Raw genomic sequence first — 27,880 nt, forward strand, 5'->3', positions numbered from 1 at the left:
TTCACATCCATCGACACCAAAACAATGCCCTGGATTCCAGACACCCTTTGGTCTTTGCTAGGTCCTCTCCACTGACCTCTGCTCCTTGGCTTTCTTGGTTGATCTACAGAATGCAGGCCAACTGGCAACGAAGTGGAAGAGTTAAAGAAAGAACGGTTTCACCTCTCTTTCCTCCAGCCAGCCCTCAGCTGATGCTAATTGAGGAGAGTACCTGGGTAATCGATGGGGAAGCCATTCCTCACACCTGCTGGGACCTTGAGAACTACTGAGTTCAAAAAAGATCGACTCACCATTTCCAAGCCGCCACTGGCTGGATTGAAAGTGAGGCCCGGAGCAGCTGGGTCTATAAGTATCACCTGAAAGGGGCTCACCTATTTTGTTGTCTTGGTTCTTCCTTGCTTAGAGGGTTCTGTAGTTTTCCTAGCATAGAAATGATATCAATAAGAAGGCTTCAGTTTTAGGTGGGATTTTATGGACAGCTGTATGGATGGCAAGGGTATTTAATTTATTGATTTATAGGAGCCTGCCAATTCCTCAGTATCCATCCCATTCTCTTTTGCTTGACTACAACATGGATATCAAAAGGGAATGGAAGCCTGTTGATCCCCTTGATCAACTTCTACCTACTCCAGGACTTAGTAGAGTGCTTAGCACATAGGAAGTACTTACTAAACACCACAGTTCCTCTTATTCTTATTGTGGAGTCCTCTTGTGAAAGATAAGCTGCAGGTGGATCAGAAGAGAGCTCAGAGGGGCAACTCCTAAGAGAAGAACAGGACACTTCCTACCTACCTCTCTCCCCAGTCCGGATGCTATGTTCATCCCTAGGTTCACCAAGGAGAGACACTGAGTCACATATGGGACTGTCAAGAGATCCAAACAACTTCTTATTGGGCTGCAGACTGAGGGGAACCTACAAGGTCAAGGCTTCACTTGGATTGAACTTCGTATGTTTGTTTGAGACCACCGCTACAGTGACCTGTATCAACAGCCTGCTTCTATTTCTTCTGTGACATTACCAGTCCTCAGGTATGTACGCAACAATTAATTCCTTGTCAAAATATGAAGCCCAGCTGACTCTGAATTAAGAACGTCCCCTCTTTTCTGACAAGAAATTTTCAGGATTACCACTGGGCAAACTGTGTAATGAAAAGATGAAGGGACCATGGAAGGCAGAGAAAGTGTGGAGCATTCTGTAGTTGGTTGCCTCGGAGGTTAGGTTGCCGCCTCTCACCTGCACGGCAGTGGAAACTATAGATAAATCTCCCTTTTTAATTAAGATGAAAGCTTGTGGGAACCCTCTTTTTCTTTGAAGCCAAAGAGGCTGCCTTTGGAAATGAATGTCTGGGTGAGTCTATAATTTTAACTCTTTGGTCTGATTATAAGAGATGTTCCAAGGTCTACCTCTATTCAGTTGTTCCTCCACTCCTTCTCTGTATTAGATCAGTAGTAGCCAAGGCAGATGGCACAGTGGAAATTAGGGGAGTCAGACTATCAACACAGCTCTTTTCAACCAAAAAGAAATATTTCCAATGAGTTGAAGACCAGATGTATTTTGTTTGATAGAATGTAGTTCTTGTCAGGAATGCGGGGTGGAAATCAGCGGAGAGAGAAGCCTGCTGCTTACATCCCTGCTCAAGTGTAGCCTCACTGCTTGTGGTAAAAACTTATCAAGATCTGGCAGAGTTTATTTAACCACTGTCCTGAAATGAATAGGAAACATTCCATCTGGAAAATGGCAGGCCTAAACTCAGGTGGAACTTGGGGATTGAACAAGTTGAGCTTGAGAAGTTTTCTGTAGCTCTGCTAGAATATGTCACAGCCATTTGTCTTGAGGAAAGCAGGTGACTTCAACTCCTTGCTAATTCAGGTTCATATAGGTTCATATCTAGTTTTAGCTAAATTCAGTGCAGAACCTTCTGCGCCGGATGGCGTTATTACATTGGTGTCACATGGTCCTTATTTTCTGACTCTCACAGTCAACCCTTAACTTGGGAACCGCCTCAGAGGTCAACCTGTGAATTTTCATCCTCTGCAGGGATGGAGGGGGCAGGCGGTAACTTAAGCAATCCATTTTGTATTTTAAGTGACAAAGATTACCTTAATGCAGAGACTAAACATTGGAAATGATTGGGCCAAGATTTGTTACAAAGTCACATTGCTCTTTCAGAGATGCCCAAAATGATCCAAAGTCACTCTACGTGCAAGTATTTGCTAGTAGCTAAGGGTCTCAGAGACACAAATCTGCCAATGTGTTAACCTAAGCAGAAAATAAGCCTGCCCTTAGCTGATACTTAGAATTTGGCCAATTTTCTTATACAAATAGGGAACACATGCACTTCAGGGAAGAAACTTCGATTCCTTACATTTCAAAGTGCTATATCCACTGGGGATTTATTGCATTTATTTAAAAACAGCAAACATTCTCAATTATTTCCATGCTGTTCTGAGAGCATAATTTACTTAGTGTACAATCAGATTTCTCAAGGATTGCTTCGGAATGTCAGATCTAAAAGATGACTGCTGGTGGATATGAAGCCCCCGTTTATATTTTTCATTTTGATTTTGATTTAGTTTTCTGGCAGTCAGACTCTCTCCCCATGTCTGATGCTAAAATTCATTTCACTTGTCAAAAGAGAAAAATTTTCATAATTAAAAAGTAAAATGTGATGGCCTTTCTTGGTTGACGGAGTATTTCACTTTGCTGGGTTTTGGTTTTTTTCTTCCTTTGGATAGTTTGCTTCTGAGAGAAAATACTTTAACCAGTCTCTTTCTGAACGGATGAGGCTATATGCTAAAAATGTGCTGTGCTTGTGTTTGTTATGTTAATGAACAGCTGAATAGGAGGAAAGGAAATCTCCTGATCCATACTGGGGTGGGTTTTTGTTTGGGGTTTTTTTTTGGGGGGGGGATGAGGGGTTGGAAATAAATATAAATATTACATATAGACAGATGGTCTTCCAGTGAATTTATTGGAATTCTATGTGTGTGTGTATAGATATAGATATATAGATTTTCACTGGGAAATATCCAAAACAAGAACTAAATTTACACTTCCAGTGAGTAAATATATATTTCTTGTTTTGGATATTTGAGGGAACAATGCCCTGGTCTCTAATGACATTTCCCCACTAAATCCAAATATAAACAATTATCACAATTGAGTCTCCATCGTAATTTCCATTCTGCGAAGGACAGGCTTTAGGGCAGGATTAATTTCATTTTTTTAATCTAACTGCTGATGGTTCTTTGTGGCTTTTGTTCTTTATGCTGGCACAGGTCTGTCTTTCTCTTTGAATGTGTTTGCAGTTGTTTGTCTAAAACCCAAACAATGGGGGAGTTTAACCTTTTCTATGCCTGTCGGAGCATGAAAGCGCTATGTAATCAGGAAGGTGGGACTTCTGTCTTCCTCCCTGTGGACAATCATTCATTCAGTCATATTTATTGAGCACTTAGTGTGCAGAGCCCTGTACTAAGCGCTTGGGAGAGTACAATACATACAACAATAGACACATTCTGTACTCACATCTAGTCTAGAGGGGAGGAGATAGACATCAATAAAAATAAAATAAATAATACAAATAAAATTACAGATTGGTACAATCTGCATATGGGCTAGAATGCATGATGAGCATTTGGGGAGTGGGGAAAATTGCTAGATGAAAGTCTGACTTGTGAAAACCTGGGAAGAGTGGAAGGACAGTCTTCTGCCTGCCTCTCCCTGCAGAGTGATTGCTGGTTACCAGAGAAAACAGAGGAGAACCAAAGTCTGTGCTCTGCAAGAAACTCTGCAAGACTTGGACTGCCATCTTAAATTCAAATGAGAAGCTCACCCAGGAAAATACCCTTGCAGTCGTTGTCTGCTGGATGGGAGGTCAAAGACCTCTGCCTTCCCCAGCAGGATTAGAGTTTGGCACCCTTAAAGGGATCTCATTCATTCATTCATTCAATCATATTTATTGAGCACTTACTGAGTGCACAGCTTAATTCGGCAACAGATAGAGACAATCCCTACCCAACAATGGGCTCACAGTCAAGAAGGGGGAAACAGACAACAAAACAAGTAGATAGGCATCTCTACCATCAAGATAAATAGAACCATAAATAAATAATAATATTGGTATTTAAGTGCTTACTATGTGCAGAGCACTGTTCTAAGCACCGGGGTACATAGGGTAATCAGGTTGTCTCACATGAGGCTCACAGTCTTAATCCCATTTTGCAGCTGAGGTAGCTGAGGCACAGAGAAGTGAAGTGACTTGCCCACAGTCACACAGCTAAGTGGCAGAGCCAGGATTCGAACCCATGACCTCTGACTCGCAAGCCCGTGCTCTTTCCACTGAGCCACGCTGCTTTTCTAAATACACATCATTAATAAATTAGAGCAGTAAATATGGACAAATATATACAAGTGCTGTGGGGAGGGGAAGGGGGAAGAGCAGAGGGAGGGAGTAGGGGCAGTGGGGAGGGGAGGAAGGGCAGAGGGAAAGGGAGGGCTCAGTCTGAGAAGGCCTCCTGGAGGAGGTGAGCTCTCTGTAGGGCTTTGAAGAGGGGAAGAGATTTTGGTGGATGTGAGGGAGGGCATTCCGGGTCAAAGATAGGATGTGGGCCAGGTGCCGACGGCGGGATGTAGTAATAATAATAATAATTATAAGCGTATTAGTAACTTTCTCAATGTGTGCCAAGAACTATATTAAACCTTGGGAAAGATACAAGATAAACAGATTTGACTCGGTTCCTATCTCACACTGGGCTCACAGTTTTTTGTTGTTGTTTTTTGGTATTTGTTAAGCTTTTACTGTGTGCCAGGCACTCTACTAAGTGCTGTGCAGCATACAAGCAAATCAGGTTGGATACAATCCCTGTCCCACATGGGGCTCTCAATCCCCATTTACAGATGAGGTAACTGAGGCACAAGTGAAGCGACTTGCCCAAGGTCACACAGCAAACAAGTGGCAGAGCTGGCATTAGAACCCACGACCTTCTGACTCCCAAACCTGTGCTCCCTCCATTAAGCCATGCTGCTTCTAAGTAGGAAGGAGAAAAAACATTTCCTCTACATTTTACAGATAAGGAAACTGAGAGGTGACTTGCCCGAGGTCACACAGCAGGCAAGTGGTGGGGAGATTTAGATCCCAGGTCCCATGACTCCTCGGGCTATTCCCCAACCGCTAGGCAACGCGACTTTCCCAGTGTAGGATGACCTGTGGTGGCAAAAGAGAGGAAAGTACTCCAGTGCAGACAGTTGCTTCTGACTGTTCGGGGTCTGAAAACCTTCATGGACCAATGCTTTCAACATTGCCAGCGTGTAGGTTTGTCTCTGTATGCAATGCAGTCTTAAGAGCAGAGAAAGTGTGTTGTACTTCCCCAGTATTTAGTAGAGTGCTCTGTGCTCAGTAAGGGCTCACCATATAAGGTTACCATTAATACTTTGTACGGAACCTTGTCTTGTTTGGGGGGAAAAAACCAATCAGTAGTTCAAAGCCCCGGTGGAGTCTCAGAGACATGTGCCAAAGGAGGGGCCTGGTCAAGAAAGCTAATTGTAGCTTTTGGACTTGCGACATAAACATCCTTTGCCAACAGATACACCCACTTCTGACTGCTTGGCTTCATTCCTTTTGAGGGCAAGGGAGAGGCAGAGAAGTGAAGTCAGCAGCAGCTGAAATAATCATCTGTTGAGTAAGCACTGTGGGCAGAGCACTACAGTAAGTAGTTGGAAGGGTTCAATGCAACAGATTGTTTGGGCAAGTAGAGTCCTGGATCGGGAATAGGGGTGGCGTGGGCCACTGGGGAAAACATTCCCGACTTGATTGGCCTGACCAGCTTGTTGGTTCTCATTCTCTAGGCTAAACCAGCTGCCCTTTCCTTCCTCCAGACTTTTCCAGCCTATGCCGCTCCTCTTACTCCAAACACTTACTCCCTTCTCCATTAACTTCACATTCACTCCCTCAAGTCACAGAAATAAGGAACATGGAGTCTCGAGAAGAACATCAAGAGGCTCGTGTTTTTGTCTACAGAGGGAAATGCCCCCAGGCTTTGCTAGCAAAACAGCAAGTTGGGAATTAGAAAGTTTTGATGGGATTCCTGTCTCTGGAGGCCTCTCTGTCCAATCACTGGGCCAACGTTCCCACTGTTAATAGCAAGAGCAGTACATCCAAACCTTACAATAATAATGGCTTCAAGTGTCTACTGTGTACCAGGCACTATGCTAAATACTGGGGGAGATAGAAGATAATGAGGTTGGATACAGTTCCTGTTCCAGCTGGGCTCACATTGCAGTAGGGAAGGAAAAGAGGCATTTTATCCCCATTTTACAAGTCAGAAAACTGAGGCACAGAGAATGTAGTGACTTGTCCGAGGTCACACAGCAGTCAAGTGGCAGAGCTGCTCTCCTACTGTAACCTAGCCCACACACTTCACTCCTCTAATGGTAACCTTCTCACTGTACTTCGATCTCACATATCTCGCCCCTGATCCATCGCCCGTGTCCTGCCTCTGGCCTGGAATGCCCTCCCTCCTCTAATCCGACACTCTCCCCTCCTTTCAAAGCTTTACTGAAGACAAATCTCTTCCAAAAGGCTTTCCCTGACTGTCCCCCTTTCCTTTTCTCCCACTCCATTTTGAGTCGCCCTAACTTGCTCCCTTTATTCATCCCCCCCTTCCAGCCCCACATTCCTTATGTACATATCTGTATTTATATTAAAACCCGCCCCCCCAACCTATAATATAAGCTCAATGTGGTCAGGGAACATGTCTGTTTATTGTTATATTGTTATTGTTATAATTATACTCTCCCAAGCACTGTGCAGACAGTAAGTGCTCAAAAATATGAATGAATGAATTAATGAAAGAATGATTGAAGGACTTGAACCCTCCCTTCCTGATTCCCAGGCCACTGCTCTTCCCATTAGGCCTTAATGCTTCACAGGGAGTGGACACTCCCAATTTCCACTAGGGTTGCTCTTTGCACTAGGCCGTGCAGCATCCTTTGTGTCTTTTTACTTCATTCCTCCTCTGTCCTCTGACATTCATTCATTCATTCAACCGTATTTATTGAGCACTTACTATGTGCGGAACACTGTACTGAGCGTTTGGAATGTACACTTCAGGAACATATTCCCTGAATTAAGGTCAGGGAGCCTATGTCACGATGGGGATGTCACTGACTGCAGGCCAAAGATGGGGGTGGATGCTGAAAACTGAGGATTTCAGACCAAATGGTAAACACAAGGCAGACTAGAATCTGTGCTCACCTTTTGGTTCCTGGTCTGAGGATCAAAACTTGCTAGCTACCGGTACTGATTAAACACCCATTAAAGGCCAAGACTAGGGAAGCAGTGTGGCCTAGGGGATAGAGCATGGACCTTGGAGCATGTGAGTCATTGAGCAATTCACTCCACTTCTCTGTGCCTCGGTCACCTCACCTCTAAAATGGGGATTAAGAATGTGAGCCCCGGGTAGGACATGGACTGTGTCCATCCTGATTACCTTATATCTACCCCAGTGCTTAGAAAAGTGACTGGCATATAGTAAGTGCTTAACAAATACCATTTTTAAAAATGCAATCAAAAACTATTGATTCAACATTCTGACTTGGACTGTCCAGAAGCCAATGGAGAACCTTTAAAACTGTTATAATGATTGTAACCAAGCGGTCACACTGGCTCTCTTCCTAAATTGCCTTTCTGGGTGGCATGATTACCATTTGTAGTTTATAAAGTAAATTAGGCAGAAAAGAATCTCATAATCTCCAACCCTTTTAGACACTGGGCTCTTCAAGGTTAAATGGACAATGTATGGGATCTGTGAAGTAGCAAATAGCACTAGTAAAGATTCATTAATATGCAAGCTAACATAGAGTTGACCGAGCTTTCTGCTTCCTTTTTCAGATCCTTAATGACCAATGAGATTTTTTTTTTTTCCAAATGCAACTCAGCTCAACTTGGAGAGGACTGCTAAAAAGCTTATGAAGAGTCATCAGTGCTCTTTGTTCTGGACGAAAAAATTCAGTGAGCTTATAAAGTTGGCCCAGCCATGAATCCAAGTACATCTAACAAATGATTTCTAGGTCAGGAACTCCCCTGACATGGCAGGGCAGCTGAGTCACAGTAACATAGGAATGGCCCAGGGAGAAATTCAGAGCTCTTGAAAGTCTTCAAAGATGAGCCGAGTGAAAGTGTTTCAAAAGGATGCAATCAGAGAAGGTCCCTTTCAAATGTGGCATTTCTGAGCCCTTTAGAGAAGCTGGGGGTTTGGCCCGCTGAGCTAAACTCCACATCCACTGCTGACACTAATTTGCCTGGCGGTGCTGACCGGTATTTGACTCTCATGAGCAGGCAGTGGCTCATTCTGAAGACAAGTGGTCAGAATCTCCAGTGACCTTCAGGGGAGATTTTGCTGGGGGTATTAGAGGAGCCATCTTATTTAAATGATTGCATCTCATAAAAATTAGACTAGGCTTAGGGGATAGAGCACGGGCCTGAGAGTCAGAAGGAACTGGGTCCTAACCTCTGCTCTGCCACGTGTCTGCTGTGTGACCTTAGGCAAGTCACTTCACTTCTCTGTGCCTCAATTCCCTCATCTGTAAAATGGGGATTAAGAGTGTGAGTGCCATGTGGGACAGGGACTGTGTCCAACCTGATTAACTTGTATCCACAACAGCGCTTAGAACGGTGCTTGGCACATGGTAAACATTTAACAAGTACCATTATATTTTCTATTCTTGAAAAATGGCTTTATGCTGCTGGAATCTGGGCAAACTCAAACACAATCTTCTACATAAAAAATACTATCTTTAAAAGAGAGCATGTAGTATTTTGATTATTTGATTTTTAGAGGTCATGTTTTTACTTCCATTGTATGTTTCCAAAGATCCTTTATAATGTTCAGGGCACAGTAGGAGTTCAAAAGGTACTGTTGATGATGATTAGGGATGTTTTAATTGGTGTGCTCATTAACCTGCCCAGCGTGACTTAGTGGAAAGAGCATCAGCTTTGGGAGTCAGAGGACCTGGGTTCTAATCCCAGCTCCACCACTTGTCTGCTGTGTGACCTTGGGCAAGACAATTTCTTTGGGCCCCAGTTACCTCATCTGTAAAATGAGGATTAATACTGTGAGCCCCGGTGGGACAACCTGATTAGGTTGTATCTACCTTAGCTCTTAGAATAGTGCTTGGCACATAGTAAGTCCTTGACAAATATCACAGTTTTACTGTGCTGGGTTTAGATCAGGAGCCCGTAGTGGACCAGGAACCAGGCTGTAATCAATTTCCACGTAACCAACCCAGCACAAAGTTCAATTCCTTTAACATTTTGCAAAGAGGCTTAAGCCATGATTGGATGGGGGTTATTTTCCTTGAATATTAATTTTTGGTATTTGTTAAGCGCTTACTATGTGCCAAGCACTGTTCTAAGCGCTGGATAGATACAAGGTAATCAGGTTGTCCCACGTGGGGCTCACAGTCTTAATCCCTATTTTCCAGATGAGGTAACTGAGGCACAGAGAAGTGAAGTGACTTGCCCAAAGTCACACAGCTAAGTGGCAGAGCTGGGATTAGAACCCATGACCTCTGACTCCCAAGCCCAGGCTCTTTCCACTGAGCCATGCTCAAATATGCGCTTGAATATGTGACTGCATCATGAACGACTGTTTTATGTGGCGTGCTTTTCCATTTTCAGGCAGTAAATTAGTCTATTCCAAAAGCTCAGAAAAATTTGAAACCTCTCTCTTGGCTAAATACTATAATACTAAAAATCACTAACTTATTTAATCTTCATTTAATTATTCAAACCATACTATCTAGTAGATCATAAGCTCCTTGTGGGCAGAGTGCATAAGTACAAACTCTCTTGTACTCTCCCAAATGTTTAGTACAAATCACTGCAAGCAGTATGTGCTCAAATACCAGTGACTGATTATTCCTGTTTGAAATAATGAGAGGTGTAATCGGGAAAAAGAGTCTTTGCAGGAAGCTGCAGAAGAAGCTTGTTCTGCTCCCTGGGAGTAGTTATTAAGCTTGTGTGAAGAATGTGTTCTATTTTTAGGTAGAACAGCCTTTTGGCCATAAAGGACGTGTAGGCTAATTCCTGAACAAGTCTGTAGTCACATCTGTGAACTCCTCTGCCCATCAGGGTCTTCAATCATTTTTATACATTCATCCACTTAAAAACTGATACAAAACTTATTTCCCCAAACCTGAGGTGTCAGTGGAGAGACCAAAACAATTTATTCATTCATTCCATAGTATTTATTGAGCACTTACTATGTGCAGAGCACTGTACTAAGCGCTTGGAATGTACAATTCGGGCAACAGATAGTAACAATCTCTGCCCATTGACGGGCTTACAGTCTAATCGGGGGAGACAGATTCCAAATCGGATGATTAAGTTGTCTTGTTTTTGTCCGTCTAGCAGTGCCGCACTAGACTGTTGGTTTCAACAAGGTCATCATCGAACAATGACTCCTCTGGCTGAGCTGCGATTAACTCATGGATATCTGTACCATCCATTTCTAAACTAAGTTTGCCTCCCCAGTTGGACAGCATTTTTATGTGCTCATGGGCATATTCTGCACTTTGAAAATCTGACACAAACTTCGTCCAAGATCCGTTCCTTAGCGAGCGCTTAATCTCAGCCCATGGGGTGGGGTGGGGAGGGATTTCCTTATCTACACTGCTTGGCCAAGTTGTAGGACAGTCTGGTGAATGGGTTGGAAAAGGCATAAAATGATACGTTTGCATCACGTTGGGGTCATAACCCAGGGAAAGGCATCCATCAAACAATACTACCTGAATCCCCAGACTGTGTGCAACTTAATACAAATTTGCAATTTTAAATTACAGTGGCTGTAATTTAACAAGTGACTGTGGTGATTTTTTTTTTCTGGCTTGGATATCCCTTTGGACTGGTTCAAATATCTTCCAGCCATTTAGAGATCAGGTTTGATCTACTTCAGTTTGACAGATGAACAGTAGACACCCCACAAGAACGCAACTCTCAAACATTGTCATAATCTCCATGGATGCAATTGTCAGTTCTAATTTAGATAGAGTTTAATTTATCTAGAATGCATTAATTGGTGTCTTTTATGCAATTTAAGTATTTACTACGTGCTAAATACTGGACCGAGGTCAGGCACAATCCCTGTCCCACAGAAGACCCACAGGCTCAGAGAGCAGGTCTGTATTTTATAGTTAAGGAAACTGAGGCACAGAGAGGTTGTGCCTTGCCCAACATCCCACAGCAGGCTCATAGTGGAGTCTGGATTATAACTCAGATCTCCTGACTTTCAGCCTCGTGCTCATTCCACTAGTCCTCACCGTCCCCGTGTATTAAAGATCCCAATGGACTACTCCGTTACATTCCCTCTGATACCTGCTTGGATTTATTTTTTCAAAACCACCATTTATTTGAAACTGAAGTTCCTCAAAGTTGGCTATCCTGAAGGCTAAATGCTTTTTTTGTTGTTGTTGATTCCTTTAGTATTTGAAATGGAAAGCCTTTCAGAGCTAATAGTGCTATGATCCTTTAGAAATCCTAGGTCATCTCCAGCTTTCTTATCCACTCTGAGGGCAGCAGGGGTGCACTCTGCTATCCTCCAGAGCTCCTGTGGGCACTGAAATAATGAACTTTCTTTCCACTTCAGTGAGCAAAGGTGACAGAGAGCTCACTTGGCTACTCTGCTCTCCTGCAGAGCCCTCTGGGGGCTGAATAATCCTTATAATTGGTTTGGAATTAGCTTAGCTGGATCTTTTTTCTTCTTTGGGGTTCTTTTGTTGAAGTTAGGATGCAATAGCTTGTTAACTGTTCTTGTTAACTGTCCCGTTGCGTTTTCTTCAGAAACCTCTGAGTATTTCCACGGATGGGTCAAACTCTTTCCTCTGAAAAAAGAGGGGGGAAAACAAAGAATGTAGATAGGGAGAGCACATGTAGACCGAGGTAACCGTTTCCAGGAAAGGACTACATCCCCTCCTACCTTACCTCACTGACTTATTTCTTTTGCTCCTACAGCACCAGATTATTCACTGTGCCAGTTCTTATCTGTCTCATAGCCAACCCCTTATCCGCATCCTCCCCATAGCCTGGAACCACCTTCCCCTCCATTGACACCAGGCCACCACTCTCCCCACCTTCAAAGCATCATTCAGTCCACATTTTCTCCAAGAGGGCTTTGCCATTTAAGCTCTCTTTACTCCAGCTCCCTCTCCCTTCTGTGTTTATGCACTAAGACCTGTGATCTTTGGGCATTTGCTGTTTGCCCCGCCCTCAACCCAATGACACTTATGTACACATCTATAAATTATATATTATGAATCATTTATTTTAATGTCTGTCTCCCCTGCTAGACTGTAAAGTCATTGTGAGGAGGGAATGTGTCTATGAGCTTTCTTGCATTGTACTCTCCCAAATGTTTAGTAGAGTGCTCTGTACACATATTAGTCAGATAATTGTACTCCCTGACTTCAAAGTCTTATTGAAAGCACATCTCCTCCAAGAAGGCTTTCCTGACTAATCTCTCTTCTCCCACTCCCTTCTGCATCACCTTGACCTGCTCTCTTCATTCATCCTCCCTCCCATCCCCAGAGCAGGTAGGTACATATCTGTAATTTATTTACATTAATGTCTGTCTCCCCCTCTAGACAGTGAGCTCGTTGTGGACAGGGTATATCTTGTTGTACTGTACTCTCCCAAGTGCTTGGTACTATGCTTTGCACACAATAAGCACTCAATAAATACGATTAAGCGCTCAATGAATACCCCAAGGATCACCAGTCACTTCAATCTCAATTAATGGTATTTATTGTTCACCTATTATGTGCAGAGCACTGTACATGGCTCAATGGAAGGAGCATGGGCTTGGGAGTCAGAGGTCATGGGTTCGAATCCTTGCTCTGCCACTTGTCAGCTGTGGGCAAGTCACTTAACTTCTCTGTGCCTCAGTTACCTCATCTGTAAAATGGGGATTAACTGTGAGCCCCACGGGGGACAACCTGATTACCCTGTACCTATCCCAGCGCTTAGAACAGTGCTCTGCACATAGTAAGCGCTTAACAAATACCAACATTATTATTATTATTACTAAGCACTTGGGACAGCACAATAGAATCAGTAGGAACATTGCCTGCCTTTAAGGAGTTTACAGTCTAGCTGGGTGGAGACTGACCCAAAATTGATTACAGGTCAGTGGAAGTCATACAATATGAAGAGGTGTCCTTAAGTGCTCTGGGGGTTTGTGGGTGGCCGCGTGCTTAGGTAGTACAGCAGTCTGGGCAGGTGCGGAGTAGCTGTTCCCAGAGATTATTTCACTGAAAACTTCCTTTCATCCGGTACCACTCCCAAGAGGAAAAACTTCTCCTAAAAAGGCGCATCCCTCACCCAGCTCCTGGATTCATCTTCCAACAGTCCAGAAAAGTGCTGTGATAGTTACTCCGTATCTGGCTAGCCACATGTGGCCCTAATCTTACTGAGTTATGGCTGTACATGTGGCCACCTCCAGAGCCCAGATTGGAAAGAAAATCAATCAATGGTATTTAAGGTGTGCTTATTGTATGCAGGACACCTTACTTGGTGTTTGGAAGAGTACAAAACAATGGCATGGAAGCACTTGAAGATAGCACAAAAGTGAGAAAGATAAGGAAAAAAAAAAACTTAAGATAAAAGCCCATCCACTCTCTGCATGTTGCCAACCAGTAAACCTAGGGAGAGGAGCCCTGATTCTTCAGAAGACCCTTCCCTCTAGGTCAGTGGAAGAATATATAAAAGACAAATGCCTTTGACCACTCACTGCCCTCCCATTGGTTCCATCTGGCTTTTTTACTGCCGCTGAATGAGGTCCTCATTACTAATGTACGAAGTATTGTATTGACCACTGTAGGGATTCTGTAACAGAGGAGCCAGATGTGGGCCATGAGAAAGTTAAAATTAGAAATGGATTGGGCAAAAACTTTATAGGCTCTTCTGCATGTTATCCAGCCTATATGGGATAGAGGCAGCACATTTACCCCAAAGTCCCCTCTGCCTCCCTCCTCCCCCACCCCCCACCAACACACCTTTCCTGGGATAAACCGGTGGGCGATCATGGAAGTTGGAGAAAACCAAGAAATACTAAAAGGGAAATAACTTATCCTGCATGCTGCTTTCCTGCTAACTGGTCTGGGTCACTGAACATTGATAATATTATAAATCTATAGCAACTGAATTAAGAAATGAAACATGACTCATACCTTGGAAGCAAATATATGAGTCTGGTAGTGCATTATTTCACCTGAGAAAGCAGGTCATCTTTGCCCAGATGGTTAACATCCCTATTTACCTTAAAAATGAAAAACAAACCCCTCATAATTCCACTAGTTCCAGGAGGAGATCTTAAAACAGCATGTAGGTGGGTCAATTTCAGTAAGCTTGTATTTTTTTCCCCTCCATTTTAGGACCTTAATTGGTTTGGACTCTTTCATTCATTTGAATGTGAATACTGAACTTGTAGAGTTCTAAGAAGAGATTCTACTGAATTTTTTTGCAGACAACCTTGGGTTTCTAAGGATCACATTCATTAGTTTCAGCCATGGCATGTCCAAAAAGGGCAAATTCTATTTAATTGCCTTGTTCTTCCCTTCTTCTGTTGCTGTAACTACAAATGTTTTCTTCGAAGATGCCTGGCAGTGGCTGAAATGATAATGGCATTCCAAGACCCTGAAACCCTAGGAAAATCTTGATTGCTGCCTTTCTTTGCTGGATCCTAAAATTAGGGTGTGGTTTTCTCCCAGTAATTCATGTCAAGGCTTCAAAGCACTCAGAACCCACCAGCCACAAAGGAAAAAAAGACATAGTTAACATGAACAAAAATCATTGCTAGAAGGTAGAGCATTCGAAGATCAACAATTTGCAGACTATAAATGCAATTTCTTGGATAAAATGAAGTTAACAGAACAGTTTTTGTAATGATAATCCCTCTCCAAAGGCCTAACTCAAACTCTAGCCCTGACCTTCAGGTAATGCCTGCTCTTGGTGTCACTCAAGGTTCACTAATCAACGCTGCCGGTTTTCGGCTGAGTTCCTTTTGTTCAGGCACTCCTCCCAAAACCTGGTGGCTGCAGGTCTGCAAACCACCCCGATTTCCCACCTTTTATCCAAAAAGCATATTGCACCAGCTATTGTTTCAGTGAGAAATAAGAGCTTAAGGGAAAGATTATTCCAAAGCAAAAGAAATAGCATACGGGTTCTGTCACATCTGATGAAATTCAAGAAGGTTGTGGAAAGCCAAAAAGAAAGCTGTTTTGAAGCAGTCCGCGTTGTCTGTCACTTTCTCAAACACTCTTGTAATTTAATCTCTTTGTGACTGTAGTTCACTGATTCTGGTAAACAATGAAGTGAACTTTCAGCGGATGCAAATTGCTTCCCTGTGCCATGCCTATGAACTGCTGATCAAGTATTGCTACACAATCTTGGGAATTAATTGAAGCAAGTGTTAAAAAGCATTTTTGCACTAATTCCCGGATGCCGTTATGGTAACTGGGTTCCTGTATTCTTCTGTCGTGTTCTATCTCACTCTAAAACATGGTATCCAGGCAGGAATGTCTGGATTCCAAGATGATGTTAGCAATGGAAAAACCCTACCAGAATGCGGGCGTGAACTGAAAGGACCTATTCTGCACTGTATGCTGATAAAGATAGCCTTTTGCTGGGCTGATGTGTTTGCCATTTGCAGTGCCTCTTAGTGTTGCCAAATCTGCTCCTTGGAATCTTGATGAATCTCCACTTCTGCCTCACTTTCCTAACAGTCTCCTTTCCTAATGCCTGAAAAATTTAGGGAAAATTTTTGAAAGGCTTTCCCAAATAGGGGTGAGTCACTGGAAGACATGGGAAGCTATGAAATGTATTTCTCTGGAGATCTTAAAAAAATATCTGGCACTCTCAAGCAGCGAAGACAAACTAAACGCTTAAAAGATACCCTGAAGGAGAGTTCTGATGAAATAGAGAAGCCACAAATGTGGGGGGAGACCACACTGCAGCAGAGTAGCCAGCATAAGGCAGGCAATCAGGAAGGGGGATTCTTTCTCAGAGGAAAGATGGAAAGATGGAAGAAATGAATAAGGGGGCTTGAAGGGTCCATTCCAATTTTAAGAGTCTTTATACTGCTTTGACTTCTAAATTATGCATATCTGGCGCACCCAGGATTTTGCAAGCATAAGCCAAATATTACCATATAAGCACCCACTTAATAGTGTTATAAGTACATAGATGAGCTAAACCTTGAGGCATCATTTCTGACATTCTGATCATGTTCATTTCTGCAATATTTGTAGGAATTCAAATTTGAGCATACAAGGTCAGAATGAAATTTGACAGTGACATTAATAATTCTATCGTATTTATGCTGAGGTGTGCCTCCAATGTGCTCGACGGAGCCTTTGCATATTTTCAAGCTGGTTTCATGATCCTTGACTTAGAATGTGAGGCCTCAGAAGTAGGGAATGGAGACAAATGGCCCTGTAGTAAAAGAAGAAAAAAGATGCTTTTGCAGTAGATGAAAGATCCTGTCTTCCTGTAATGAGTCATGAATGACTCATCAGCTCTCAGGGATATGGCCAATGATGTGATTGTTTCCTGTACTGTGAACATGTCTAAGTGTAGTCTCAGACATCTAGAAAGGTAACAAAGAATGAAATGAAAAAACATTTCTTTTTCTTAAATGGCACCACCTTGAAGTGTCATCTCCTTAACGAAGGGTAAAGAGGTAATCTAAGCCCCTCTCTTTGCCCTCTCCCCCCCCTCTCTTTCATCCAGTTTTATCCTATCTCATTTAAAAACTTAATTTTGAGGAAGAATATAGAGGGACCGCTTGGAATTCACTTTCGGGCTAGTAACAGACACCAAAAGATATATTCTTTCTACAACATAAGAAAAATGTTTTCTGTGTGACTGGCCATTAATATGTCATCAAGATAAATCAGAACTGTGGTACCTGGGAATCCTAATAAAAGAAATCTCTTGGGATAATGGAAAGCATGAAAATAATCACCAATAGACCTTAACTTTTGACTAGAACCTGGGGAAATTTGGAAAGTGTTAATTCATGGGGACACTTAAAGGCATTGCTAAAATTTATCTTTGTCATAAATTCTTGCTGACTGAATTTTTTAAAAAGTAATTTACAGTATCCATCATAAAACAGCTCATCAAATGGAAACGTTTAACATGAGACTGCAAACTCCCAAGGACTTTTGGTCAGTGAACAATAAGCCTAAACCTTTTTCCTGAGAAGCCAGGATGATCTCAAAGTCCTGGACCTCATGTACGCTCCATTCCTTGTGTCTTCCTTTTATGTGCCTTGAGTTCTTTCCCCAGTCTGATGCACTTGGTAAGGTTTGGGGCTCTAGAAATGAGTGTGATTTGCTTCATTCCATAGCAAAACCGGATGAATTTTCTTCCAATTTGAAGCTGCCCTTACAAAAGGAAGTCAGACGCTCCCACAAATGAAATGCTCTGGGATTAATAAAGCAAAACAGCCAGAGGCCATCGTCAATTCCCCCAACAGATGGCACTTTTATGTTGATGAAACTCGATGGGATCATTTTGTTGTGGCATGCCAACTGGGACCCCAGGCTGAATATTCCCCTGAAATGCTTCCTCCTTCAGAAAGGCAATTGGTCAGTAGTATCTTGTAAATCAAGACAAAAAAAAAAAATTGCCCCTTTAAGGCATCTTGGACAGAACTGTGAGCTCCCTACTGTTTGAGAAATCAAGTGCTCTTACTCTATTCATAATTCCATCCAGCACTTGTTTTAGAATGGTTGGAATTGATGACAGCTTTGATAAACCATTCTCCATAAAGAATTTGGAGGAATCACTAGTGTTTGGAATGTTCATCAATAAAACAATGGATGGTTCCATGTTGAGGCCAAGAATGTCTTGGGTGGAAGAGATCGCAGATTGATCAGATAATGGGCCCCATGCATTAGTAAAATGGGAAGTTACTCATTGCCTTTCCTCTAAACTAGGCTCCTGGGACACAATCAAACTGCCCACTTTAATGGATAACAGTAAAATGCCACCTAAATATAATTTTTATAGCCAATAATCACTCATTAAAAGTGAAATACTGTGGTTTTGTGTATGCTTAAATGGTTTCAAATGAAGATATATTTGCCATTGGGAAATGAACCTGCTGGTTAAAGTATTCAGATCATACATTCCCATTAATATGCCAAAAGATATCCTCACTCCACCCTGGAGGGCTTCTTGGTAGAATTATTATTATTATGGAATTTAACTGCTTACTATATGTCAAGCACTGTTATAAGTGTTGGGATAGATATAAATTAATCTGGTTGGACACATTCCCTGTCCTAGATGGGGCTCACAGTCAAGTAAGAGGGAGAACAGGTATTCCCCATTTTACAGTTGAGGAAACTGAGGCACAGAGAAAAAGTGACTCACCCAATGTCATACAGCAAGCAATTGGCAAAGCTGGTATTCGAACCCATGTCCTCTGACTCACTCAATGAATCAATCTATTGTATTTATTGAGCACTCATTGTGTGCAGGGCTCTATTCTAAGTGCTTGGGAGAGCACAGTACAACAGAGTTGGTAGCCACATTTCCTGCCCACAGAGAGCTTACAGTCTAAAGAGGGAAACAGATATAAACACACAAATTACAGATATAAACACAAGTAAACACAAGTGTAAACAGGTGTTGTGGGCTGAGTGAGGAGTGAATAAAGGGAGCAAATCCAGGTGCAAAGGTGAAGCAGAAGGGAGTGGGAGAGGAGGAAATGAGGGCTTAATCAGGGAAGGTCACTTGGAGGAGATGTGCCTTCAACAAAAAGACTTTAAATGTGGAGAGAGTAATTTGAGAATTTGAGGTCAGTGATGAAGTGATATTTGCTAAGTTCTTATTATGAGCCTGCTCTAAGTGCTAGGGTGAATACAAGCAAATCAAGTTAGACACAGTCCCTGTGCCAAATGGGGCTCATAGTCTTCCTCCCCATTTTACAGACCAGGGAACTGAGGCACGGAGAAGTAAAGCGGTTTACCCAAGGCCACACATCAGACAAGAGGCAGAGGCAATATAAGGACCCATGACCTTCCGACTCCCAGGCCCACAATCGAGACACAGTGAGCAGACTGTCCCTAGAGGAGAGAAGTGTGTGGGCTGGGCTGTAGTAGGAAAGCAGTGAGGTAAGGTAGGAGGGCACAAGATGATTAAATGCTTTGAAGATGATTCATTCAATTGCATTTATTGATCATTTACGGTGTTCAAAGCACTGTACTAAGTGCTGATGGTATGGAGTTTCCATTCGATGCAGATGTGGATGGGTAACCACTGGAGGTTCTTTGGAAGTGAAGAAACATGGACTGAATGTGTCTGTAGAAAAATGATCTGGGCAGCAGGGTGAAGTATGAACTGGAGTGGGGAAGAGATAGGAGGCAGGGAGACCAGCAAGGAGGCTGATGCAGTAATCGAGGTGGGATGAGGATAAGTGCTTGGATTAACACTTTAGCAGTTTGGATGGAGAGGAAAGGATGGATATTAGCGATGTCATGAGGGTTGAAGTGACAGATTGAATTTGTGCACTGAATGAGAGAGGGGAGTCAAGGATAATAGCGAAGTTACAGGCTTCTGAGGCAGGGAGGATGGTGATGCTGTTTAGGGTAACAGCGAAGTCAAAGGGAGGACAGAGTTTGGGTGGGAAGATGAGGAGTTCTGTTTTGGACATGGTAAGTTTGCGGTGTCGATGGGACATCCAAGTACAGATGTCTTGAAGACAGAAGGAGATGTGAGTTTGCAGAGAGGGAGAGATCAGGGCTGGAGATATAGATTTGGGAATCATACACACAGTGATGGTAGTTGAAGCCATGAGAACAAATTAGTTCTCCAAGGGAGTGGATGTAGATGGAGGATAGAAGGGGACCTAGAACTGAGTGTTGAGAGACTCCCACAGTTCGGGGGGGGTGGGTGGGGAGGTAGAGGAGGAGTGCCCTAAAGAGACTGAGAATGAGCAGCCAGAGAGATAGGAGAACCAGGAGAGAACCTTGTCAGCGAAGCCCAGGTCGGATGATGTTTCCAGGAGAAGGGGGTGGTTTTTTGTTGGCGTCAAAGGCACCTGTGACATCGAGGAGGATTAGGATGGAGTAGAGGCCATTGGATTTGGCAAGAAGGAGATCATTTGTGACCTTTGAGAGGGTGGTTTCTGTGAAGCGAAGGGGGCAGAAGCCAGATTGAAGGGGGCCAAGGAGAGGATTGGAGGAGAGGAACTTGGGCCAGCCCCTGCTGCCTCAAGAAGTCTGGAGAGGAACGGTAGAAGGGAGAATGGGGGATAATGGGGCCTTAGGATCAAAGGAGGGCTTTTTGAGGCTGGGGAGATAGCCCAGGGCCAATCAGTCATATTCAAAGAGCACATACCTTGTGCAGAGCACTGGACTAAGTGCTTGGGAGAACACAGTATAGCAGAGTTGGTGGATGTGTCCCTGCCCACATGGGGAGACATAACCTGAAATGGCAGAGAATAAGTAGGGTAGGGATGACCTAATCACTCAAGGGATGTGGACGGGGGAAATTAGGATGGAGTTCTATTTCCACCTCTCCAATTTTCTTGCCATGTCATCATGATCAAGTCAGTTAACCCCTCAGGGACCCAGTTTCTCCACCTGTAAAGAGGGAATTCAATAGCTGTTCTCCCTCCCCCTTAGACTGTGTATGGCCTAGGGAATGTGTTTGGTTTGTCTTATATCTACCCCAGTAAAGTAAGCACTTAACAAATACTATCACTATCATTATTGTTTGAATCACCCCCAAAACCATAAAACAGTCTCCTTAACAGGCTCCTCTTCTGCTTCCCTCCCCCTAACTGTGGGGGTCCCTCAAGGTTCAGTTCTGGGTCTCCTATTCTCCATCTACACCTACTCCCATGGAGAACTCATTTGCTCCCATGGTTTCAACTACCACCTCTATGCGGATAATACCCAAATCTACATCTCCAGCCCTGATCTCTCACCCCCCTCTCCAGTCTCACATCTTCTGCCTTCAAGTCATCTCCACTCAGATGTCCTCCCATCACCTCAAACTTAACATGCCCAAAACAGAGCTCCTTATCTTCCCACCCAAACTTTGTCCTCCCACTGACTTTCCCATCTCGGTAGACTGCACCATCATCCTTCCTGTCTCACAGGCCTGTAACTTTGGCGTTATCCTTGACTTCTCTCTCATTCAACCCACGTATTCAATCCGTCACCAAATCCCGTTGGTCTCACCTTCATAACATTGGTAAAATCTGCCCTTTCCTCTCCATCCGAACAGTTACTGCATAAATATGATTACTCATCCTATCCCGCCGGGATTACTGCATCAGCCTCCTTGCTGACCACCCAGCCTCCTGTCTCTCTCCACTCCAGGCCATACCTCAATCTACTGCCTGGTCATTTTTCTACACAAAATGTTCGGGACGTGTCACTGAGCTTCTCGAAAAATTCCAGTTGTTGTCCATCCACTTCCCCTCACCACTGGCTTTAAAGCATTCCATCATCTTGCCCCTTTTCAGACTGTGAGCCCATTGTTGGGCAGGGATTGTGCCTGTTGCCGAACTGTACATTCCAAATGCTTAGTGTAGTGCTCTGCACACAGTAAGCACTCAAATATGACTGACTGAATATATCTGTCACTTTAATTATTTGTACTGATGTCTGTCTCCCTCACCCTGTAGACTGTGTGCTCATAGTGGGCAGGCAATGTCACTGCTAATAGTTGTATTGGACTTTTCCAAGCGCTTAGAACAAGCTCTGCGCACCATAAGCAGTTTATACTTACGATTGGATGGGTTCCAATCCCGGCTATGCCGCTTGTCTGTTGTGTGACCTTAGGCAAGTCACTTCCCTTCTCTGTGCCTCAGTTACCTCATCTGTCAAATAGGGATTAAGACTGAGCCCCATGTGGACATCAAACGGATTAGAGAAGCAGCGTGGCTCAGTGGAAAGAGCACGGGCTTTGGAGTCAGAGATCATGGGTTCGAATCCCAGCTCGGCCACTTGTCAGCTGTGTGACTTTGGGCAAGTCACTTAACTTCTCGGTGCCTCAGTTACCTCATCTGTAAAATGAGGGTTAAGACTGTGAGCCCCACGTGGGACACCTGATTCCCCTGTGTCTACCCCAGCGCTTAGAACAGTGCTCGGCACATAGTAAGCGCTTAACAAATACCAACATTATTATTATTATTATGTGGAACAGGGACTGTGTCCAACCCAATTTGCTTGTATAGATTCCAGAGCTTAATAAAGTACCTGGCACATAGTAAGTGCTTAAGAAATACTATTATTATTATTATTATTTGGTATCCATCATGCATTGTAGAAGTTCAGTTGCTCAAATAGCACTCGCGTACTTACTGTGGACAGAGAACTGTATTAAGCACTACAATAAAAATTAGAACATATAATCCCTGACCTCGAGGATTTTACAACCTACTAAAGGAGACAAACACTGTAAATTAAATTATTTATCTAAATAAGTTAAATAGCTTGCATCTCGTAACTGCACACCTCTGCTCTAAGGACCAAAATGCATCGTAGTTTGACACAAAATTTCCATTAACAGTAATGGGTTTTATAGGTCAGGCGATCTGTCTGGGGCAGTATTAAAATTCCCTTATAAGAGTCTTTCTCTTGAGTGTTGAGTAGTGCTGCAAGAAACAGAAAGTTAGATGGGCACTAAATCAAAAAGCATATGCTTGGTATGCTCCTTCTGTACCATGAATTTATGCTGACTACAACAAGGTCTAGGAATTAACCCAAAAGTCAGGGCCTGCCGATCGTCAAAACATAGTGACGTTTCAAAACTGACAGCTGACATTTGCAGCGTATGATTCAGCTCCTACGCCCAAGAGTTCCCTATAAATATTCCTGCTGGTTGCCAGCTCTAATCCAAGAGACTTCCAATTGGGTAAACTCGGTCATTCAAACCCAGTTACAAGCACATAACCCCTTAGCAGAGTCCCCACCCTCCCTCCAGATTGCCAATGTCCGCTTGACCATTTGACAACATTCCTGGGTTGTGTTTTCTAATCTCTTCCCTGCCTTCATCCTCTCTCCCAGCCCACAACACTCTGGACGTATCTGTAATGTGTTTGGTGCCTGTAACCCTTTCTAAACTATAAACTCGTTGTGGGCAGGAAATGTCTGTTATATTGTACTCTCCTAAGAGCTTAGTAAAGTGCTCTGCACACTGTAAGCGCTCTATAAATACAACTTACTGCAAACATGTTTCTTGGTAGAATCTTCTCCTCCACCAAGCTCATCGACTGGCGGTTCTCTGGGAGGTGGGATAAATGAACATTTTTCAGGGCGCCTTCGGTTGAAGCTCTCCGCTCAGTGCAGCGACCTCTGCTTTATTTCCCACAAGGCCCACTTTTCACAACGGTCCATCCTGCGGAGGCCAGAGGAAGGTCTTAATTTCCTCTCAGGCCTCCTTCTCTGATGCCAGAACCACCAATGTCCTACTCCCATTTTGCTCTGGGCTGGCAGCATCCCCCAGCTTTGGCCGCTCCAGGAGATGGGAATGGGAAAAAGGTAGTTTAAAAAATATGAAAAACGTTTTAAGACCTACAGAACGCTGGAACATTTTCAGATGAACCATCATGTGGAGGGCAGAGGAAGTGTGTGTGTGGAGCACGGGAGGATGGCAGGGCTGGTAGAGGGTGAATTTGACCTGCAGAGAAAGGATCAGAAAAGCGGTGGGGGGCACTTGGGAGCCTGCAGGGATTGGGGGTGGAGAATGGGGAGTCCAGCAAGGCCGAGGCTAAGTAGGGTGGGAGCAGGGAGAGGGGGGTATGAGGGAAGAAGGCAGATTCTCAGATCTGGGTGCAGAAAGAAGTATCCAGGAACAACCAATGCTAAGCCCACGGTGAGAGCCAACAAGCCAAGGCAACTTTATGGACATGGAGGGGATTGTTTTACTGGGCCTTAACTTGTTTTTGCCAGTATGTGATGGAGAAATTGCAGAATTTTTTTATGTGAAAGGAAAAGAGCACCAGCCTGGAAATAGTTTAGGGATCTGGGCTCTAATTTGGAATCCACCACTTGTCTTTCTGCATGACCTCAGGCAAGTCACTTACCTTCTCTCTGCCACAGTTTCCTCATCTGCAAAATGGTGATTAAATACCTGTTGTCCCCCTCCATTAGGCTGTGAGCCCCACGAAGGACATGGACTATGTCCAATCTCATTATCGTGTTTCTATCCCAGCACTTAGTATTAGATGCTTCCCATTCCAAACTACGGCCTGTCAAGTTGGGAGAGAGGCATGAGGAGGGTGGGGAAAGAGGAAGATGTGGAGTAGAGGTAGAGTAGGAGGTTGACACGGGGATTAATTCTGAAGTCCTGGAAATCTTAATTCATTTTGGTAAGACTTTCCCATCCCCTTCCTCCCTTGTTTTCCTAGCTCTCCCTTCCCTTTCCTTCTTTCTTTCCATCCCTTCTAACCTCGTTATTTTCTAAAGTGAATGACAGGATTATGCAGGACCAGTAATCAGTGTGGTATTCGTTAAGAACTTACTATGTGTCAAACACTCTACTAAGTGCTGTAGAAGACCCAAAGTAATCAGATAGGACACAGAACCCCATCCTGCATGGGGCTCACAGAGGGAAAACAGGCATTTTCTTCATATTTACAGATGAGGAAACTGAGGCCCAGTGAAGTGATTTGCCCAAGATCGCACAACAGGCAAGTGATGGAGCCAGGATAATAATAATAATAATGTTGGTATTTGTTAAACGCTTACTATGTGCAGAGCAATGTTCTAAGCGCTGGGGTAGGTATAGGGTAATCAGGTTGTCCCATATGAGGCTCACAGTTAATCCCCATTTTACAGATGAGGTAACCGAGGTACCGAGAAGTGAAGCGACTTGCCCACAGTCACACAGCTGACAAGTGGCAGAGCTGGAATTCGAACCCATGACCTCTGACTCCCAAGCCCGGGCTCTTCCCACTGAGCCAAGCTGCTTCTCTAATCTGATTCAGGATCAGCATCCAGGTTTACCTGACTCCCAGGCTTGTGCTCTTTCCACTAGACCACGCTGCTTCTCATTGGACCTTGGCCAAGAAAAATGACAGTTTCAATTGCATGGTAGACATATACCTTGAGTGTGCAATAGTTGTAAGAAGAAGAGCAGCAAGACCTAGTGGGTAGAGCACAGGCCTAGAAGTCAGAGATTCTAATCCTGACTCTTTCACTTGTCCGCAGCGTGACTTTGGGCAAGTCACTTCACCTCTCTAAGGCTCAGGTACCTCAACTGTAAAATGGGGTTTAAGGCTGTAAACCCCACATGGGACAGAGAATGTGTCCAACCTGTTTAGCTTGTATCTACCCCAGTGTTTAGTACAATGTCTGGCACGTAGGAAGCTCTTACCAAATACCATTTTAAAAAAAAATCAACTACTCAGTTTTCTCTGCCCAACGTGTTGGCCTTCACATCTATTTTCATGTAGTTGGATGACGGCATCTTTCTAAATGAGTTCGGTTATCACACCAACTGAGCTTTCATTCCTGACATCTGTCAGATCCACCCTAAGGTTTTGCAGGCAAAAAATAAAACAAAAACAAAAAAAAATTTGGCCGCCTGCTCACCCACTTGGATGTCACAAAATACTTCAAATCAGGCCTCTGCCAAGGTCAGCATTCAGCAACTAACACCGAGAGAAGAGCACGGAATTATGCCAGCAACATCCCAGGAATAGGTCTCTGGAACTTAGTGTGACGTAAAAAGAATGTGACGACATAATGCGATTAACTAAATGAAATAATTTACATTGCTGTGTTGTTGTCTGGTTGGTACAAATGATCCATTTTAAAATGTAATGAAAAGGATCCTTTTAGAAGAGGGATTTTTCTGGGGAGGATGGAGTAACTGTCAAAAGAGGCTGTAGATGAGTTCCTGAGTTGGTTCTTCCAAGAAAAAAAAAAATTCCCAGAGAAGGTAGATAAGTATAGTATGTTCTAGTGTGTTAGCTGCTAGTACAGTTGAGTGTCTTTTTAAATAGATTGCACAACTAGCTATCGGGTAATGACATAATCTTATTATGGCCTCTATATAGAGGAAAAGAAAAGTGAAAATGAATAAAACACCCAGAATCTTGACAGGAAGACCTGAACTTAGATGAAGGAAATTAACCCCAAGGAAATGAGAGGCAAGGAGGGAATACTGACCATTAGATCTGAGTTGGAAGATTTTTATTCATCTATCTTCGGTGCCAAAAAATTACAACCTTTCCAAGACGAGGCATCTGTCAGACACCGGGAATGACAGCTGACCTTTTCTGGGAAGGTCAAAAGTGAAGTGTACAGTGGACTTACATGGGTGTTTAGTGATTATGAAAAAATGTTGGGAAATGCATCCTGAGAGATTTTGATTCTTCGGCTGGGTGGTTGTTTTCGGGCTTTCTTAACCCTGGAGGGCAGTTTTATAGCAGTTGCCCACCTGGAAAGAGGATTGTTCTGATAGTTCATTCACGTGGAATAATAATAATAATTGTGGTATTTAAGTACTTACTGTTTTCTGAGCACTATACTAAGCGCTGGGGTGGATACAAGCAAATGGGATTGGACACAGTCCCTGTCCCACGTGGGGCTCACGCTCTCAATCCCCATTTTACAGATGAGGTAACTGAGGCCCACAGAAGTAAAGGGACTTGCCCAGGTTCACACAGCAGACAAGTGGGGGAGTCGGAATTAGAAACCACGCCCGTCCTCTTTCCTCTAGGCCATGCTGCTTCTCTGTAAGATGGGGATAGTGGTATCTTCCTATTTCTACCTCACAAGAATGTTAGGGGAATAAATTAGGGTAACATTTAATAGTAATCGTGATTTCTGTACAGTGCTTACTCGGTGCCAAGCGCCGAAATAGATACAAGGTAATTGGGTCAAACCCAGTCCCTGTGCCACATAGGACTCACAGTCCAAGTAGGAGGGAGATCAAGTGTTGAATCCCCATTTTCCAGATGAGGAAACTGAGGCACAGAGAAATTGAGACTTGCCCAAAGAAACATAGCAGGCATGCAGAAGAACCAGGATCATCAGGCTTAGAAAAAATATAGTCTAGTAGGGAAAATCACAGACCTGGGAGTCAGAAGACCTGGGTTCTTATCAGAGTTCCTTCACTTTTCTGTTCGAGTCACTTAACTTCTCCGTGCCTCAGTTTCTCTTCTGTAAAATGGGAATTAAATGCCCATTCACCCTCTTACTTAGACTGTGAACCTTAGTTAGACTGTCAGATCTGATTAACTTGTATCTATCCCAGTTCTTGGCACATAAGAAGCATTTACCAAAAACCACAATTATTAACCCAAGCCCCCTGACACTCGGGCTTGTACGCCTTTCTCTAGGGCACGTCGCTTCTCTAAGCAGCTGGGAAAATGAAGCAAAATGCAAATTCAAGATAAAATTCATTTAGCCTCAAGAAGCTTGGAAATGAAGCGCTCCTACAAGAAGGTCCTAAACTGAGTATCCAGAAAAAATGCAGAACGCTCATTTGAGCTAATTTTCTGGGTGGGAAAAGGAGCAAAGAGAAGGCAAAGGGAAAAAAAAAACACACAAAACATTTTCACTCATGCCTCAATAATAATAATGGTATTTAAGTGTTTACTATGTTCCAAGAGCTGTACTAAACATTGGTGTAGATACAAGATAATCAGTTGAGACACAATCCCTGTCTCATATGGGGCTTACAGTCTGTAATCTAAGTTCACCAAAATACCCAGCTTTGAGTGCACGAAATATAATAATGCTCTTCCTACTAGTTGAGAAACAGAATTATTAAATATTCTTCCTAACTGCTGCAGTCTTTATGCTGTGTTTTAATAATGGGAAATCAATGAATTACAACAAGTCCATCACCTA

Source organism: Ornithorhynchus anatinus, chromosome 11, assembly GCF_004115215.2.
Source record: "Ornithorhynchus anatinus isolate Pmale09 chromosome 11, mOrnAna1.pri.v4, whole genome shotgun sequence".
In the NCBI taxonomy this organism is placed as follows: Eukaryota; Metazoa; Chordata; class Mammalia; order Monotremata; family Ornithorhynchidae; genus Ornithorhynchus; species Ornithorhynchus anatinus.